At 38.0% G+C, this 18444-nt stretch overlaps 1 protein-coding gene across 2 annotated transcripts in view; it reads left to right on the plus strand.

Moving 5' to 3' along the window:
* The window catches only part of ASB3 (ankyrin repeat and SOCS box containing 3), a 256125-nt gene extending 238171 nt beyond the window's left edge, over positions 1 to 17954 (plus strand). Inside the window, exon 11 of one of the 2 annotated variants that reach the window (XM_063713281.1) lies at positions 16757 to 17954. The gene's annotated coding sequence lies outside the window, so the exon portion shown is untranslated. The remainder of the gene's footprint in view (positions 1 to 16756) is intronic. The other variant, XM_054546467.2, reaches the window with a different exon arrangement.
* Positions 17955 to 18444: the final 490 nt, after the last annotated feature.

Consider the following 18444-nt stretch of genomic DNA (forward strand, 5'->3'; position numbering starts at 1 on the left):
GGCAGGGAGGTTGCAGCGAGCCGGATCATGGCAGTACCAGAATTCTTATATATATATAGACCTTAGTGTGTGTGAACACAAAAAACTTTAATTCCTTAAATATGCTTCCTTTCGTTCGTTTAACGTATTTATAATAGCTGCTTTGCTGTCTTTGTCCACTAAATCCAACATCTGGAGATATTCAGAGACAGTTTCTATGGATTACTTTTTTCCCTGAGTATAGGTTGCACTTGGCCGTATCATTGTATGTCTCATAATTTTTTGTTGAAAACTGGACATTTTAGGTAATATGTGGTAACAATTATAAATTCTCATTTCCTACTCTCTCATGTCCCGTAAAGTTGTGTTGCTGTTGGTTTAATAATTGCCTGGGATTTGAAAAACTTGTCTCCCCCACTGTGTGTAGCCACTGATGTTTTTGCTCATTTTTTTTAAGTTCTCATTTTTACTTTTAAGCATGCCTTCCTAGGGGTCATGTGTGTCTGCATACATAGCTTAGTGGCTAGCCACTGATAGAACAGAATTTATACTAAGACTGTGACCCGAGACACTAACAACCATGTGAAGACACGTACAAGCCAAGGAGAGAGGCCTCAGAAGAAACCACTCCTGCTGACACCTTCATCTCAGACTTCTAGCCTCCAGAGCTATAAGAAAATAAATGTCTATTTTTAAAGAAAAAAAGCCTTCTGTCATCTGCTGGAGTGAGTGTGTGTATGTGTGTGTGTGTGTGTGTGTATGTGTGCATATTAGAGCACGATCAAAGTTAAGGCTGTTTTCAAATCTGCCTTGCTTTTACTTTCTGCTGGGTCATTTTGTATCTCCTTGCTGCATACATACAGTGTCAGGATTGACCGGGAATGTGTTGCTAGCTTGGACTGTCTTTGGTCAGTGCTCACAGGTACACAGCTTCAGCCAAGAATAGGTTTGTCCTGATGACAACTGCAACTTTAGCCAATGGAACCATTGGCCCTTCCAGATGGCCTACTGCTAACACTGTCACTTTCACTGCCACCTCCACTAGATGTGGACCTCTCTCACCACTCCTCTTTGATGATGCTGTGTGTCCTCACAGCCAGCCCCACCTAGGCAGAAATTCTTTGCTGATCTAGTTGTAATAAGGATGGGAGCAGCTTTCTGGCTCCAAGGTTTTGCTTAAAGGACTGTAGATTTATATATATCTTTAAGAGGGGGGAAAATAAATTTGTCTTGTGGTAGAGTTACCAGATTTAACAAATAAAAATAAAGTTAAATTTAAATTTTAGATGAACAGTAATTTTTTTGATATAAGTATGTCCCAAGTATTGCATAGAAAAATCAGATAAAAATTGTTTTTTAAAAATTTGAAATGTAAGTTTTCTGAGCATCCTATGTTTTATCTGGCTGTCCTACTTTGAGGAGCTCCAAGGTTTATTACAGAGAAAGTAATATTTCAGCTGAGTCTTAACAAATGGGCAGGTAGTGACCAAGGATGGGTCACCTTGCTGTTTTGGAAAGGCCAGGTCTAGTCCAACCCACTGGAGAGACCCATTTCATTTTATGGCATATAGCTGGTTGGGGACTGGGAGCTATAAAACTTTAGGCTTTTTTCTCTCCCAAAAGGCACAGCATAAGTAATATAGCAATTATAGACTTAAAGGCACATCATTTTACAAGGAGGCTAAGAAGAATTATATTTAGAGTTGGGAAAAAAACAGACTCCTTTGGAAAGTTTGGTGTCTTGTCTGAACTTACTGAATTATTTTCTAGGTTCCTGGGACAGGAAAGTCAGAAATGACTATTCTCATTTGAAGTATCAGGATTAAATGTATTACCATGTGTCTCAGGGCCAAGTAAAGGACCTGGATAAGAATGTACATGTTCATGGATTAATAATGAATGTGTGAAGGAATTAATGAGTTTCTCTTGTGGAATAACTGATTTCCAGTAGATATTTTCTCTCAATCCCATTAAAGATTCTTAACTAGAGTCTAGAATTCCTTAAGAATCCATAGATGGGTTTCACAGAGCCTGAGACCCCCAAAATTATATTTGAAATTTTCTGTGTATGGATATATGTGAAATTTGTCTGGTTAGAGCTGTGCTATCCAATATAGTATCCACTAGCTATGTGTGTTACATATACACACACACACATATATAGTACATGTATATACACATATACACACACACACACACACACACACACACATATATATATAGAGAGAGAGAGAGAGCGAGACAAGATCTTGCTCTGGCACCCAGGCTGGAGTGCAGTGGTGCTATCATAGCTCACTGCAGCCTCAATTGCCCAGTCTCAAGTGATCCTCCTGCCTCACCCTGCCATAGTGTTGGGATTACAGGCATGAGCCGCTGCACCTGGCCTATGTATGCTATTGAGCACTTGAAATGTATCTAATATGAATGAAATAGACACCAGATTTCAAAGATTTACTACAAAAGGGGAATAAAATATCTCCTTAATAAATTTTATACTGATTACATGTTGAAATAACTGAGGTATACACAATATAGTATTAATATTAATTTAGCTTTTTAAATGTGGCTTCTTGAAAATTTACCATGATATACAACTCACATTATATTTTTATTGTATAGCACTGCTGTTTTACTCTGTTTTTTCTGCTATAACAAAATGCCTGTGACTGGGTAATTTACACGTAATGGAAACTTATTTATCACAGTTCTGGAGGCTGGAAGTCCAAGATCAAGGTGCTGGCAGTTTCAGTGTCTGGGGTGGCCTCACGTCTTATTACTATCATACTGGTGATTAAGTTTCAACATATGAATTTTGGAGGACACACAAACATTCAAACCATAGCAACTATATTAGAAGGTTTATCTCTTTCCTAAGTCTCAAAGGAATCTGTGACCAGATATGATTAAGAGTCATTCTAGGTGGTTTACATCTGACCCAGGATCAAGCCACATCACTAGATGTTCATATAAGAGGATCACATTATCTTATCCATTGGAATTACTTCACCATGGGAAACTATTGCATTTGTCATAATAATATTGTTTAGACTATTGTCCGTTTATCCATTCATTCAGTAAACTTGCAGATGCTGGTATAGGCCCTAGGATATAGCAGTGAACAAAACAGAGGAAAATTCTGGTCTGGGGGAACCTACATTCTAGCTGGTGGTAAGCCAATAAACAAAATAAATATGTGGTATGTTAAAATGGTGGTAGATGCTATGCAGAAAAATAAACCAGAAAAAAGGGGGCAGGAGTGCAGGGATGAGAATGGAGGTTAGCAATTTTAAGTGAGATTGTTGGGAAAGGTCCCATTGAAACAAGGACATTTGAGCTAAGGCTTGAGGCAGTGAGGAAATGAGTTGTGTGAATTACAGGGGACAGAACATTCCAGGCAACAGAACAGTAGCTACAAAGGCCGGAGGCAGGAGTAGTCCTGACATATTCATGTATCAGCAGGACAAGGCATCCCCTCTGTAAAACCACACATAAAATTTTTTTGTAATACCAATGCTAATTTAGAACTTGGTTTTTCTGCGGAACTGGGATGTTGTATCCTCTCTGGTAACACACATGTATGTGTTGCTGAATAAAGTTTTCTCTTTCTTTTGACTCTTAGGAAGCTTGGAAGAAACTCGATGGGTCTTTATGAACTGAATCCAATGTATCTGTATTTTTGTCTTCACCTTGCTTTGTCTTTCTGCTTTAGTTTGTATTTCCCTTGAATTTCATGCTTTGCCCTCTTATTTATAGTTTACCATGAACTTTGGTGTATGCATCATAGGAAGCCATTCCAACTGCTTGAAAGAGAGAGGCACTGAACATTTTGGGAAGCAAAACCGTGTCAGAGGCAAGATCCATAATTTATCACTATTAATTCACCCATTCATTCTACAAATTTAGCAAATGCCAGTTAGGTGCTACTGACTGTGGAGTGAAAGTAGCTGCCACATGTGAAAACAAATCCACTTTTAGATCATTGTGACTTTAAAAATGTGTTCAGTTGCTGGCTGGCTCACTCACACATTTGTGGTTTTATATTGTAATACTATTGTGGGTCTGTTGAAGGTTGACATCTGATTGTAAATCCCTATGTGAAAAAGCTCTGTAAAGTCAGTTTTCTCTCTTGATGTGTTCTCTGATGGCTGCCTGTAGAGCTTCCATAGGTTGCATTCCGCCCTGAGGTTTGGGGCCAGCCATCCTTTCAGATGACCGTCAAATTAATACAATCCACATTTCTCTTTCCAAAGATGTTTGTACATCTTTCATGGAGACACTAGGGACTCCTTATCACATGCCAACACTTTTTAGCATTTTTGAATTTGGTGGCTTTTCTTTGGTAAGTGTAGCAGATGGATTGCTAAGGAGTAAGGCATATTTGTCACAGTGGGTGGATATTTTCTGCGTGGACATTCTGCATTTGAGATTAGTTTGTTTCTTTTACTGTTGTCATCCATGCATTCCCTTCTCCTCTTCCTCAGTAACTTGGGCATATTTTTGTAGACGAAAAGAGAAAAAATGATGACAGTTTTGGGTTTGCAGAACCTCTGAGGTCATTTGTACCCAAAGAGATAAAAAAGTTTATTAAGAGTGCACCTGCTGAGGTACTAAAGGGAAGCAGAAAGTGCTTGTCCTTCATCTTTATTCATGAAGCCCTTGAGGGTGACGGGAAAGGAGACTGGCAATTAGGAGGCCAAGCACACTTGTAGACAGTCAGACTGTGCAGACACATTTGGGTTGGCGAGTCCTGGCTGCTTCTGTTTATGTGCATTCAGCGTTGTGCCAAGCCGTCTACCTTGGTGTGCTCTGCATTATTAATCTTTCATAAGGGCACTTATTTGTATGCTGCAGAGGAGGCCAGGTTGGCACAGTCTCATCTCCACTGAACCCTGCCTGTTCACTGCTGTGACACCAGGGCTCCCAGAATGATGCAGAATTGAGCAAGCACAGCTGGAAGACAGCAGATTGTCTGAAAGTAGGAAAAACATGCGTTTAGTCAATTTTAAATTAAGAGGCTTTGTTTACGTTTTCTCAGCTCCTTTTACAGAGTTAGTCAAATTTTAGATTCCCTCCAAAATTAAACAAGTGTCAGGAACAGATGGTGGGTTTATTTTACTTCATTCAACCTGCTCAAAGAGTGTGAACTCAGAGACAGATCAGTGTGACACAACTTTTCATGTTAAATTGTCAAAAGAAAGCTTGATGTATGACTCCCTCAAAGAGAATAATTTATATGCATGTGAGGTGATAGCCTACGGGTTAGATTGGTCCTGACCAGACCTGGCATTATCCTCTTGTTCTGAGAAGACAGGATGCTGCCAAAGCCTACTAAATAGGAAGGTAGAAAGTCAGGTCTGGGCTTGTATTAATAGTTCTAGCTTATATTCTATCAGCTTTCACGTTGGGGAAAAGATTTAGTAAATCTCGATATTATGGCTAAAATGAAATGCTTTGATGGTATCAATGATCTCTGAATTAATGATTCCAAGTTTACTTCCCCTTTCAAGCCAATTTCCGGTGGTCTTTTGGAGTTAACTTTTGTGTATCTTTTACAACTGCTGTGATCTCATTGGCGGGAGCAAGGGAGGGAAAGCCAGTCTACTAGAATTTCAAACACTTTGAAAATCTTGTTTTATTGCTTCTCATTTGAGCTTGCATTTGAGTTTGGGCAAGGCTGACACTGTGGGAAAACATAAATAATTTGGTCAAAGTTTCACTTGTGATTCTATAGACATAGTTCCTCTCTCTTTATAGATATGAGTAATTGTTTTTCAATTACATAATCACGTAATCACATTGGAATATTTTCTTTGTTTTGGAGATTCTTGTCATCTAAATGAGGCATTCCATTTGGAAACTAATAGTGGTTAAAATAGAGGTAATGATTTTTTAATGGGTAATTTGAGTCTCCATTCTCTACTTCCCACCCTTTCCCCTTGATAGCATATCATGAGATTTTTAATTACCCAGATAATTACTTCAATGCTCCACTTAATATTGCATTTGCAGAAACAGCATATTACATCAGGTTTTTAGGTAAATGTCTGAATACTCCAAATCTGCTCCACTTGTTTTACTCTGTTGCTAATGTAAAATGACTGTGGAAGTCAATTTCTAATTAAAAATAGAAAAACATCCAGATCAATAGATGCCCAGTTGCTTGGTGTTTAGTTCAGACTTTTCCTAAACTTTCTGATTTCTCATGGAAACTAATTAGATGATGTTCTTTAGCTATGCAGGAAGCCTTCAGTAATAATTTAACTTAATAAGTTGCCAGATAATTCTTATGTAAGGTGAGTGACTGGTCAGATGTTCAAAGCTTTTCTTAATCTTGTTAGTATCGATAAGCCTGTGACAAGCATCAAAAATGTAAAGTTGGGCCGGGCACAGTGGCTCATGCCTGTAATCCCAGCACTTTGGGAGGCCAGGGCGGGTGGGTCACCTGAGGTCAGGAGCTTGAGACCAGCCTGGCCAACAGGGTGAAACCTTGTCTTTACTGAAAATACAAAAATTAGGTGGGTGTGGTGGCGTGTGCCTGTAATCCCAGCAACTTGGGAGGCTGAGGCAGAAGAATCGCTTGAACCTGGGAGGTGGAGGTTGCAGTGAGCCAGGATCGTTGCACTGCACTCCAGCCTGGGAAACAGAGTGATACTCTGTCTAAAAAAAAAAAAAAAAAAAAAAAAAATTGGAGAAAGTCCATGTTAAAGAAATATCTTCATTAATAATAATAAAAAGAAAATATTTACTGGTGTTTTAAAGCATGTATCCAGGGAAATATTCTCATTGGTCATCATCATGGATTTGCTGGGCAATGTATGCATTTTTAGTACTTTGTAGCATGCTAAAGTAAAAAGATGTAAGATAAATGGCTAGTGGAGGATATTCCTCTATGGAAAGACTCACCCGAACATATTAATAAAGTAATTTATTATGGAATGATTATGTGTATTTCTAATTACAACCAGTTGTGTGTGGCCTGTCTTCAATTTGATATTTATTAAGAGTAAAAGAAAATGAATTTCTTAATTCTTTTAAGAAGGAAAAAATAAAGAGCATCAAAAATAATTAGCTGGCTTGTACTTAACTTTGAGGCGAGCCCAAGACATGATATACAAAAGAAGTAGGTGTTTCCTAATTACGGTGGTCCCCCGTATTGGAAGGAAATATGGTCCAGGACCCTCAGTGGATGCCTGAAACTGTGTATAGTACTAAATCCTGCATATACAATATGGACTATGTATTTTTAATCTGATAACTGGGACGGCTACTAAGTGGCCAATGGGCAGTTAGCATATACAGTGTGGATAGGTTGGGCAAAGGATAATTCATGTCTGGTGGAGGGTGGGGTGGAAGACAGAACAGGATGGTGAGAGATTTTATTATGCTACTCAGAACAGCACAATTTCAAGCATGCAAATTGTTTATATCTGGAATTTTCCATTTATTATTTTAGGACTGCAGTTGAACATGGGTAACTGAAACCTCAGAAAGTGAAATGCTGGATAAAGGGGGATTACTGAATTTGCTTGCCTAATTATGAATCTGGAGTCCCTCATCATTAAACAAAACTTGATGTTCAATTCATGGATGTAAATACACTACATTGTGTGTGTTCATAATTGACATTTAATATATTTTAAGCATTTACCCTAAACAAAAGTTGGTAATAACTGCTATTTTCTGACTTGCTTACTCTGTACAAGATACTGTCTTAAGTGTCTATTGAATCCTCATGGTGGCTGTAGAGACTGTCATTTTATAGGTGAAGAAATCAAAGCTCAGAGCAGCAAAGACACTTGTCCCAAGTCACACTGCTGGTCAGCACATTGAACTCAGTCTGTCTGGTTGTATTATGCTGCCTCATTGGGAGTATAATCCATGATAGAAAACTTACTTTAGATTTGTTTACATAGTAATATAGAGTTTTACTTTTCTTATAGTTAGAAATAGATAGGATATTATTATTGAGTTCTGCTTGTCCCCATTTAAGTTTTTCTGAAGGTGTCAGCCTATTTTGTCAAAGCTGCTAAGGCATCCAGTAACTTTTCTCAGCTGGTGGAGAAGAGTCAAGGGAGAAGCTAAAACTTCTAACAGAATACTGAAAAATTGAATTAATTATCACAAATATCTAAAAATCCTTAGAAAAAATGGTAAACTAGAATTAAAAAGTGGAAAAACAATAGATGTTGGTGTGGATGTGGCAGAAGGGAACACTTACACTGCTGGTGGGAATGTAAATTAGTACAACCTCTATGGAGAACAGTATGTAGATTCCTTAAAGAACTAAAAGTAGATCTGCCATTTGATCCAGCAATCTCACTATTCGGTATCTACCCAAAGGAAAATAAGTAAGTATACGAAAAAGACACAGATACATGCACATGTATGTCTATAGCAGCACAGTTCACATTTGCAAATATATGGAAGCAACCTGAGTGCCCATTGACCATCAAGGGGATAAAGAAAATGTGAGATGTATAGACCATGGAATACTACTCAGCCATGAAAAAGAATGAAATGTCTTAGACATACAGAGTGATATAATGGACTTCGGGAACTCAGGGTTGGGGGAGGTTGGGAGGTGGTGAGGGACAACATACTACATATTGGGTATAGTGTACACTGCTCAGATAATGGGTACACTAGAAGTTCAGAATTCACCACTATAGAATTCATCTATGTAACCACAAACTATGTGTACCCCAAAAGCTATTGAAATTAAAAAAAAGTTGGCAAACTGAGTTATAAATTTAAAAAATCCAGTAAATTTAAGTGAAGTAAAAGGAATTAAATAATATTTAATTAAAACAGAATTCTTTTTAGACAATTATCAGTTTAAAGATGATTTCTCCTAGCAAATGAAATCTCAAGCATTTTAAAGGGGTTTTAAAATGGTGACTTATAAAAATTACTTCACATACTTAAAAATCTCAGCTTCCTTCTGCAGTTGAGCAGCCCTCATATGACAATTTGCAAATGGGCTCAGATTTTTCCCTATGGATCTTGCTATACATTTGTAGCAAGTTTGTTAGGGAAAGAACAGGATAGAATAACTTTTCACATCATTCTCATGTAGACATCATTTTTTAAAACTACTTTAAACTTATTTGATGTTTTGGAAATGTGAAAGATAAGTAGACAAATTAAGCATGGATATTCAGAACTTTTGGAGGAAGTTTAGTGATGACAATGATGACAATGTTAAAATTATGTATGTTCTCATCAATAAGATTCAAGATGGAGAGAAGATTGCTTTCAGCATTGTAGAGGTAGCCATGAGGAAAGGAATGATGATTTAGGCAAAATAAAAATATATCAACAAATTTAAGAAAAATTTGGGCAGTTCTTTCACCAGAGATTAACACAAGGAAGGACGTGGTCATGTACAATTGGCTCCAGATTGCGGCAAGCCCTGGAGGTCAGATTGAATCCCATTTTGACTCTGGAAAGTGATTTATTGAACATCTACCATGTGCATCTGTTTTATTTTAGCAGATACTTAGATAAAACAGTAAGGAAAATATGGAAGTTATGCCCTCAAGGATATTTTAACCCAAAAGCATATGTCAGGATAAATGTTGAGAAACTGGTGTATACTCATACTTCCTTCATATGCATGGAAAGGAAGAACAGAAATATGTGGAAGGTCACACATACAGACAAAAAGAAAGAGGAAGAACCAAAATGACCTATCTGGACACCAGGCTTCTGTGGGGACAGAAGCTCTGTCTGGAGTTTTCAGCTCTGTCTGGAGCTTTTAGCTCTGTCTGGAGATGAGCTCAGCTGAAGAAAACTGCCTCCCTCAAAATCATGTTTACTCAGTTACTGACCTCTGTCCAGTAGCCGAGTAACACTTGAGTATAAAGACCTGGCTCCCTTGCTCCAGCTTAGGACAACTTAGAAAAGCCATCCCAGCTCCAGAACTACTTGAGGGGTAGGTAGAAGCCTTTGTTGGTCCTGCATTCAAGCTTAACTTCTCCCTCTGCCCAAATCTGCCTCCTTTCCTATGTTTCTACAAGTGTTAATCCCAAGAGCTCTGTTTAGTAAACATACAGGTTGCCAGTCTCCGTCTCACCATCTTCTTTGTGGGAAACCCAACCTGTGATAACTTCTTGGGTCTATTAATGACACTGCCCCTCTTTTCAACTCCTCTGCTTCTCTGTGACTCTCTTTCATCTGCCATTCTCTTTGTTTATTTGTCTTTCCCTTGTCTAGTCACTCTTCTTTTTTTCTCATGCTCCTGTCTTTCACCAAAATGTATGCCTAAAATGTTTGTTTTAATTGTTTAGTAGTGTTTATTGTAATCTATTTTTTAAAATAATTGTTTTCTATTTATTTCTTTCATAGTACACTCTCCTTTCATTCCTTCTAGTTTCTCTTCAAAACAATCTACAATCCAACACACTCTTCATAAAAAATAAACAAAAAATTAGCCCAAATAAACGACTGAATTTCATTTTTGAAATTACCTATATGGCCCTTAACTAGGGTGACAACATGAGTATATGCTGTTGTCTCAGTACTGTATATTTATTAATAGCACTCCTCTTCACCCTCAAAAGTGTCCTGTTTTAGATAAAAAACTGCTTAGATATTTTATTTACTTTTAATGGAGTTTTGTAGGTTTCTGCTGATTTGCAGTTGGAAAATTGCTCCCCTCTTCTAGTTTAGGTGGCACATTTATTTAATAAAATCTTAAGAATGAAGTCAAGGTTTATGTGTCATTATCTCAACCCCCTCCCCCTCCATCCCAGTACCTTTGAACTGATTCAGAAATAAGCCCTTTTGGAATTAAACACTTTAAATGTTGTGTAAAAATTTTGATTTAAAACAGTAACTCAAGAAAGGATGCCAACAGTCTTTTTATTAGTTTGGTACTTTCTCTGAAGATTCATTCCTGTTAACCATACCCACAGATAGGTTCATTGAAGAACTGCTTCACACATTAAGTCCAAGGACAAAATTCATTCATTCAGAAAAAATCCATTGAGTGAGAACGATGGCCAGGTCCTGCTCTTTAGGCATATAGTGGTGCCCTTGCTCAAGCAAATAAATGCATGAGAGCATTTCAGATTATGAACAAAACTATTCACGGGATAGTGAATAGTTGGGATCCCATGGGTAGGATGGATGTTGAGGGAGGGCCTCATGGAGGAGCAGACATTTCAATTGTGACCTAAATGTCAAAGATCTAAAGGTAGAGTGTTCCCGGGAGAGGGAAGAGTGCATACAAAGACCCAGAGGTGGAAATGAATGTTTGATTGGAAGGCAGTGAATAGATGGCATAGTGCAACCAGTGGGCCTGGTAATGTGGAGCCCTTCTTGGATTTTATTTTGAGTAGTTTAGAAAGCCATTGGGATGCTTTAACCAGAGTGTGACATAATGTACTTTACATGTTTAGATGATTACTCTGGCCACTGGGTGGTAGATGGACTGTAGTGGGGCAAGAGTGAAAACTGAGGGACCAGTTGGGCTCTTGCCGGAATCTCAGTGATGACGGTGGCTTGGATCTAGGTTGGCAATGGAGGACATGGAGCCAACATGACTTGCTGCTGGGTTGGAAGTAGGGAAGAAGAAAAACTGAAGCTTGTTCTAGACTTCTGGCTTGAGCAGCTGGTAGGTCGGATAGTGTCATCATAATGAGTTGAGAAAGACTGGAAGAAAGACTAGGTTTTCTTTTCTTTTCTTTTTTTTTATAAGAGGGGATCTGGTTAAAAAAAAAAACTATTTTTGGGCTGTTTAAAATGTTAGATGTTTCTAACCAGATTTTAAATGAGATTTTTCCTATTGTTTTGGGATTTTAACTGAAGCCCAAAGCTGAGGACAGTAGGTGACCATTGCCCCCATTTTAAAAAGAGATGTTATACACACCCTCACGTGGCATGTTAAAAGGTGGCTGAAACTAGGCCTGAGCTTGCCTCTAGAATCTGACAGAGAGAAGGATTCTTTAAAGGTGGTTCATGGAAGTAAGATGCCATTCTCTTTTTATGTGTTTTTTTACCCCACAAGCTGAGAAAGGGACTTTAAGACCCCCTCAGAGAGACTGGAGATGTTTGCCAGAAGGAGGGCACTAGCTTGCTCTTTGACCATCAATAAATCAACTTTGCAAGTACTGTATTCCTTCATCTGTCCAAGTATTCTAGGCTGCAGGGTGAGAGGAAATTGGGGACTTGTGCTTGTTGTATGTTATGTTTATTATCCTACACTTATGTATACCTGCATTGCAAGATATAGCTTTTACTGACCCTAACAGAAATTTCAGATTGAGTAGGTAAGACAGAAATGCAAATGGTAGGTATTCTTATGTAAAATCAATGGTGGAATCTTACCATTGATAATTAAACCCAATGTCTTGTCTTTTAAATAAGATAACTGAGGGCCTCAAATGCGAATTGACATGTCCTAGGTTTCAATCCGTTAAAAATGCAGCCAGGACCGGAACCCAGATATCCTGACTCTTGGTGATGGTTCTTGCATTAACTCTTTGTTAAGATGGAAGCAAAACAAATTTTCACTCTTTTGCAGGGGACTATTTAAACCAATTCTTTTAGAAGTAGGCCAGTAATGTGGGTAAGAACAAGTCTTTTTTTTTTTTTTTTTTTTTGGTCTTTTGCCTTTTACTCATTGCTGAGAGACACTTCTCTCAAATCTTTAAGTTCAGAAATTCTCTGAGATTTTGGTTTAAGTAGGAAAAAATAGTTGAAATACTACTGATTCAGTATTGTGTCTTCCCCTTCCTCCTCATATTTCTCTATGTCCTCTCCCTTACATCCTCATTTTTTTTCCTTTTGTTTTGCTGGCAAGCTGCAGAACCTCACTGTGTTAAATACCTTCTTCCTAAATTATGCCTTAGCTGCCCCTTTCATGGAGAAGAGAAGGAAATAGCACGTGTGTTTTACCATCACAGTGACATATTTCCCTTGGCATTGTATTTAATTAGATTATAGTGAATGTCATGCTGTGTGGTGCTGTGTTTTATTAAGGCCAAAACGTGGTTCCATGATAGAACATGCTGTAAGTCCTGCAGTGCAGTACAACACGAAATTTGTAGCAACACCTGTGTCTGCTACATCATAGAGGGTAAATACGGGCCAAAATGTCTATGTAAGGGAGGAAACAGCCAGAGGAGGTGCTATTATCCAAGTAAAAAACATTCTCAGCTTGAGGCATAAAATCTAAGTTTATGATAGAAAATTTCAAACTTTATAATAGTATCGGAATGAAGCATTTCATTTTAAGCATGATCGTCTAGTGCAGACAGTGCTGGAAGACTGGGGTCACTGAAGGATTCGGGTATTCATTTGTTCACTTGTCCATTTGTTCAATACCTATTTGTTGATCATCTGCCTTTTACGTAGCACTGAGGGGATACAAAGCTTGTTTCCTTCCTCAATGAGCTTGCCCTGCGGATCTACTTGTGAGCCTTATTTTCCTTATCATTGAAGTGAACTGTGGCTTCAATGATACAGCTTTCAAAAAAGGCTCCATTGCAACAAATGTTTGTTGAACACTGGCTGGCTCTATGGAAAGAATTAGACTGGATTCTATCTATGTTCTAGTCAGAGCCTTAGCTGTTTCTTAAAATGAATATTTGCTCCCCCACTCTGCTTATTTTCACATTTTCTTCTTTTGCCAAATATAGGAACTTCTCTGTGTGTGCCATGATTCAAACTAAAGAATATGTGGACATTTTAAATCTGAGGTTACTTTATCCATTGGCTCTGCTTTATCTCCTTCCTCCAGGCCTAATTTGGTACTCATATGGAAATATGCCAAGAGATAATAAAATGGCATAGGAATAAGCCACTTGTTGGAAATGTATTACGCTCTTCATCCAAGAACATCATACTGATTGCTGGTATCTATGGAGCTTACTCTGATTTTATGTAGCTCCTGTTCAGTCCTGGGCTGAGCCTGCCATTCATAAGCCAGATTTGTTTTGCATCTGATGCTATTAAGAAGTCAGCGTGAATGATGCTTATTGCTGTGTATAAGTTCTCAGTCCAGAGGACAGACTTTCCAGGAGATTTAAAATGAAGCACTGAAAGGCACACAATGTAACCACTATTTCAGGTCTTCTCTATCTGAAACCTTGAAACACATGAAATGGGGTTGGGTTGCTAGGTAGCACCTGTCCTGCCAAAAACTTTAATGGGCTGAGGATTTTTCCAAATGAGATAAAATCTCGTTTCCTTAAAGGGCTGGTTCTGCTCTCCTAGAATGTTTCTGGAAAGGCAACTGGTAGCTCTCTTCAGTGGAAATTATAGAAACTAGACAGTTATCACAACTGTTTAGTGATGAGATGTCATTGCTTAGTAGGATGACAGAGTTTGAGCTAGCCAAGCAGTGAGTCCCGTTGAGGTTAACCTTGGTAGATAAAGAGTAGCAGTTCTTATATTCATGAGAAGTTCAGACCAGAAGATGATCTATTGCTGCAAGCAGATACCACGAGAAAGAGGAGTTACTGACAGAATATGATAAATAACACCTAGATTATACATGAGAAGAGGCTTAAATCTTTCAAAAACTAATGAATAGATGACAATGATAGCTCAGTCAATGCCGATAAATAATAAAAAGTTGCTGGATAGTGGAATATGGGACTAATTTGTGCACCACTCAGCATATGAGATTAAAAAAGTCAAAGAGTCAAGTATATGTAACATTAAATATGAATGATTAAAATGAGGATGGAATGAAGTGAAAGTCAAGTCTGTATGTGCCATAAAATATGAACCTACAGCACCCACAGGCATTTTTTTTTTTCAGTCTCTTGGAGGATCAAAGTGTACCTGCCTCTGAAAGCAAATGTGTGTATGTTTCTTACATGTGAAAAGAGTCAGTATAAATAAAGAAACTTTAAAAATGGACAGCATATTCAGAAAGAATTGGTAATATGACTTTTGATTCTGAACATTTGGAACATTGTGAGCAGTATTGATATTTGGCTCTGAGAATGAAAGGCAAAGAACCAAAGAACAAAGGGCAGCCTGAGCTGGCAATGGACGAGAGTGGAATAGCAGATAATGAGGAGAGTAGTACAGCTAGACACACAGGGCCTTAGATGTCTGGGAGGATAACGGACGGGAAAGGACACAGTCAGGGCAAAGAAATGTGAAATCATGGCGCCTTTGATGAATCTTTTCCCTATCAGTCTAGGTACGCTGTAAAGCAGACCTAAAGAAATAAAGAAGTATCATCCAAAGGCCTGTCTTTGAGTTCCATTAATGATGGCATGACAGAAGACAAAACATCCACATCCATATGCAGACTCTTTGAAAACACTGATGAGTGAGATGTCATTGAATCTTTTAGTGCTTATTAAATTGTATGGAATAGAGTGTTTCTGTTAGAGGGAAAAATGTATATCCAGCTAGTTAAGAAATAAAGAGACAAACTAATTTGTATTAATCCAAGGAAAACCACTTGTCTGCAACTAAATGACATGGTAGTTAGAATGGGTCTTTCTAATTAGTCAAATAAGAACAGCATTGCCCATGTCTGGATACCCTTTCTTCATATGTGTAAATTCCATCACCTAAAGACAGATGTGAATAAATTTTGTCTTACAAGGATGATCAGAGAAGGCCCCCAGGAGAAAAAAAATGTTTAAGTACGGAGAGATAGGATACTATTACTGCTATTGCTTAAAAAGTAAAATTCTAGCTAATCAATCATTTCTGTTCCTTGGTTTATCATTAAGTAACCAGTTTGGAAGAGTTTCTTTCTTTTGCCGCAAAAAATTGGGTAGTCAGAAGTAATGATGATTTTTGTATACAGTTGACCCTGGAACAATGCAGGTATTAGGGGCATTGACCCCCTGCACAGTCTAAAATCTGTGTATAACTTTTGATGTCCCCCCCAAAACTTAACTACTAACAAGCACTGTTGACCTTAACAATGACATATAGTTGATTATGTTATCTATTTTGTATTTTATATGTATTATATGTTGTATTCTTACAATAAAGTGTGCTGGATAAATGAAAATGTTATTCAGAAAATTATAAGAAAGATAATATATTTACTATTCATTAACTGGAAGTGGATCATAATAAAGGTCTTCATTTTTGTCATCTTCACATTGAGTAGGCTGAAGAGGGTGACAAAGAGGAGCACTGGTCTTGCTGTTTCAGGAGTGGCAGAGGCAAAACAAGTGGAGGAGGTAGAAGAGGAGGCAGGAGAGGCAGGCACACTCTGTGTAACTTTATGGAAATATATCATAATTTGTCTGACTTTTTGCTTTTTCATTTCTCTAAAAATGTTTCTATAAGGTACTAATCCTTCTTCAATCCTTTGCTTTAGTTTTGGTGCCTGTCTCATAGAAAGGTCCATGTTGTACAAGAAGTTAAAATCAGTCTTGAATAATCAGAACCGTTCTGTCAGGTTGTCTGATGTCATCTTCTTTTCTGGCACTGCTTTTATGTCTTTTTCCTCGTGTCTGGCACTGATTCAGAAATGCTCATCTCCATCAAGTCCTGTTCTGTTAATTTATCTTATGTAGTGTCTATTTGCTCTTGAATTTCTCCAACATCCATATCTTCAAACCTTTTATCCCCCACTTTTTTTTTTTTGCCATTTCCACAGTCTCTTTTGTGATTTTCTTCATAGGCATTGTCAGAAAGCCTGTGAAGTAATGAACAACATCTGTATATAGTTTTGTCCAGCAGAAATTTATGGCTTGAGCTTGAAGGATTTAACTTTTTTTTTCTATAACAACAATGGCATCAACAATCCTGGAATCCTTCCAGATTTTTATGGTGTTCTCTCTTTCAGGTTTCTCTTCCATATGCAGAAAACTGAAACTGGACCCCTTCCTTACACCTTTTACAAAAATTAACTCAAGATGGATTAAAGATTTAAATGTAAGACCTAAAACCATAAAAACCCTAGAAGAAAACCTAGGCAATATCATTCAGTACATAGGCATGGGCAAAGACTTCATGACTAAAACACCAAAAGCAATTGCAACAAAAGCGAGAATTGACAAATGGGATCTAATTAAATTAAAAAGCTTCTGCACAGCAAAAGAAACTATCATCAGAGTGAAAAGGAAACCTACAGAATGGGAGAAAAGTTTTTCAATCTATCCATCTGACAAAGGGCTACTATCCAGAATCTACAAGGAACTTAAACAAATTTACAAGAAAAAACAAACAACCCCATCAAAAAGTGGGCAAAGGATATGAACAGACACAAACATCTATGCAGCCAACAGACACATGAAAAAATGCTCATCATCACTGGTCATCAGAGAAATGCAAATCAAAACCACAATGAGATACCATCTCACACCAGTTAGAATGGCAATCATTAAAATGTCAGGAAACAACAGATGCTGGAGAGGATGTGGAGAAATAGGAACGCTTTTACACTGTTGGTGGGAGTGTAATTAGTTCAACCATTGTGGAAGACAGTGTGGCAATTCCTTAAGGATCTAGAACCAGAAATACCATTTGACCCAGCAATCCCATTACTGGGTATATACCCAAAGGATTATAAATCATTCTACTATAAAGACACAAGCACATGTATGTTTATTGAAGCACTATTCACAATAGCAAAGACTTTGAACCAAGCCAAATACCCATTAATGATCGACTGGATAAAGAAAATGTGGCACATATACACCATGGAATACTATGCAGCTATAAAAAAGAATGAGTTCATGTCCTTTGCAGGGACATGGATGAAGCTGGAAACCATCATTCTCAGCAGACTAACACAGGAACAAAAAATCAAACACCACATGTTCTCACTATAAGTGAGAGTTGAACAATGAGAACATATGGGCACAGGGAGGGGAACATCACACACTGGGGCCTGTCATTGGGTTGGGGGCAAGGGGAGGGATAGCATTAGGAGAAATACGTAATGTAGATGATGGGTTGATGGGTGCAGCAGACCACCATAGCACATGTATACCTATGTAACAAACCTGCACGTTCTGCACATGTATCCCAGAACTTGAAGTATAGTAAAAAAAAAAAAAATTTTTTAAAGCAAAAAAAAAAAGAATCGTTTTCATGGAGTACTGTGTGTAATGAGCCTTGAAGTCCTTATGAGCCCCCAACCTGAATTAGAGATGTGTTTGGGGGCAAGTATACCACATTTTTTCAGTGTTAAACTCATGGGGTTCTGGGTAGCTGGGGGCATTGTCCAATATCAAAAGAAGGTTAAAAAACAGTCCCTTACTGGCAAGGTACTTCCTGACTTCAGGAACAAAGCATTGATGGAACCTACCCAGAGAAAGGGTTCTCACTGTATAGCCCTTCTTTTTGTACAACCAAAAGACTAGAAGCTGGTGTTTATCTTTTCCTTTCAAGTCTCAGGGGTTAGCAGCTTTATAGATAAGGGCAGTCCTGTTTTAAACTCAACTGCATTTGCACATAACAGTAGAGTTAGCCAATCTCTTCCTGCCTTTAATCCTTGTGTTTGCTTCTCTCTCTCTCTCTTTTTTCCAG

Source organism: Pongo abelii, chromosome 12 (assembly GCF_028885655.2).
Source record: "Pongo abelii isolate AG06213 chromosome 12, NHGRI_mPonAbe1-v2.0_pri, whole genome shotgun sequence".
NCBI lineage: Eukaryota > Metazoa > Chordata > Mammalia > Primates > Hominidae > Pongo > Pongo abelii.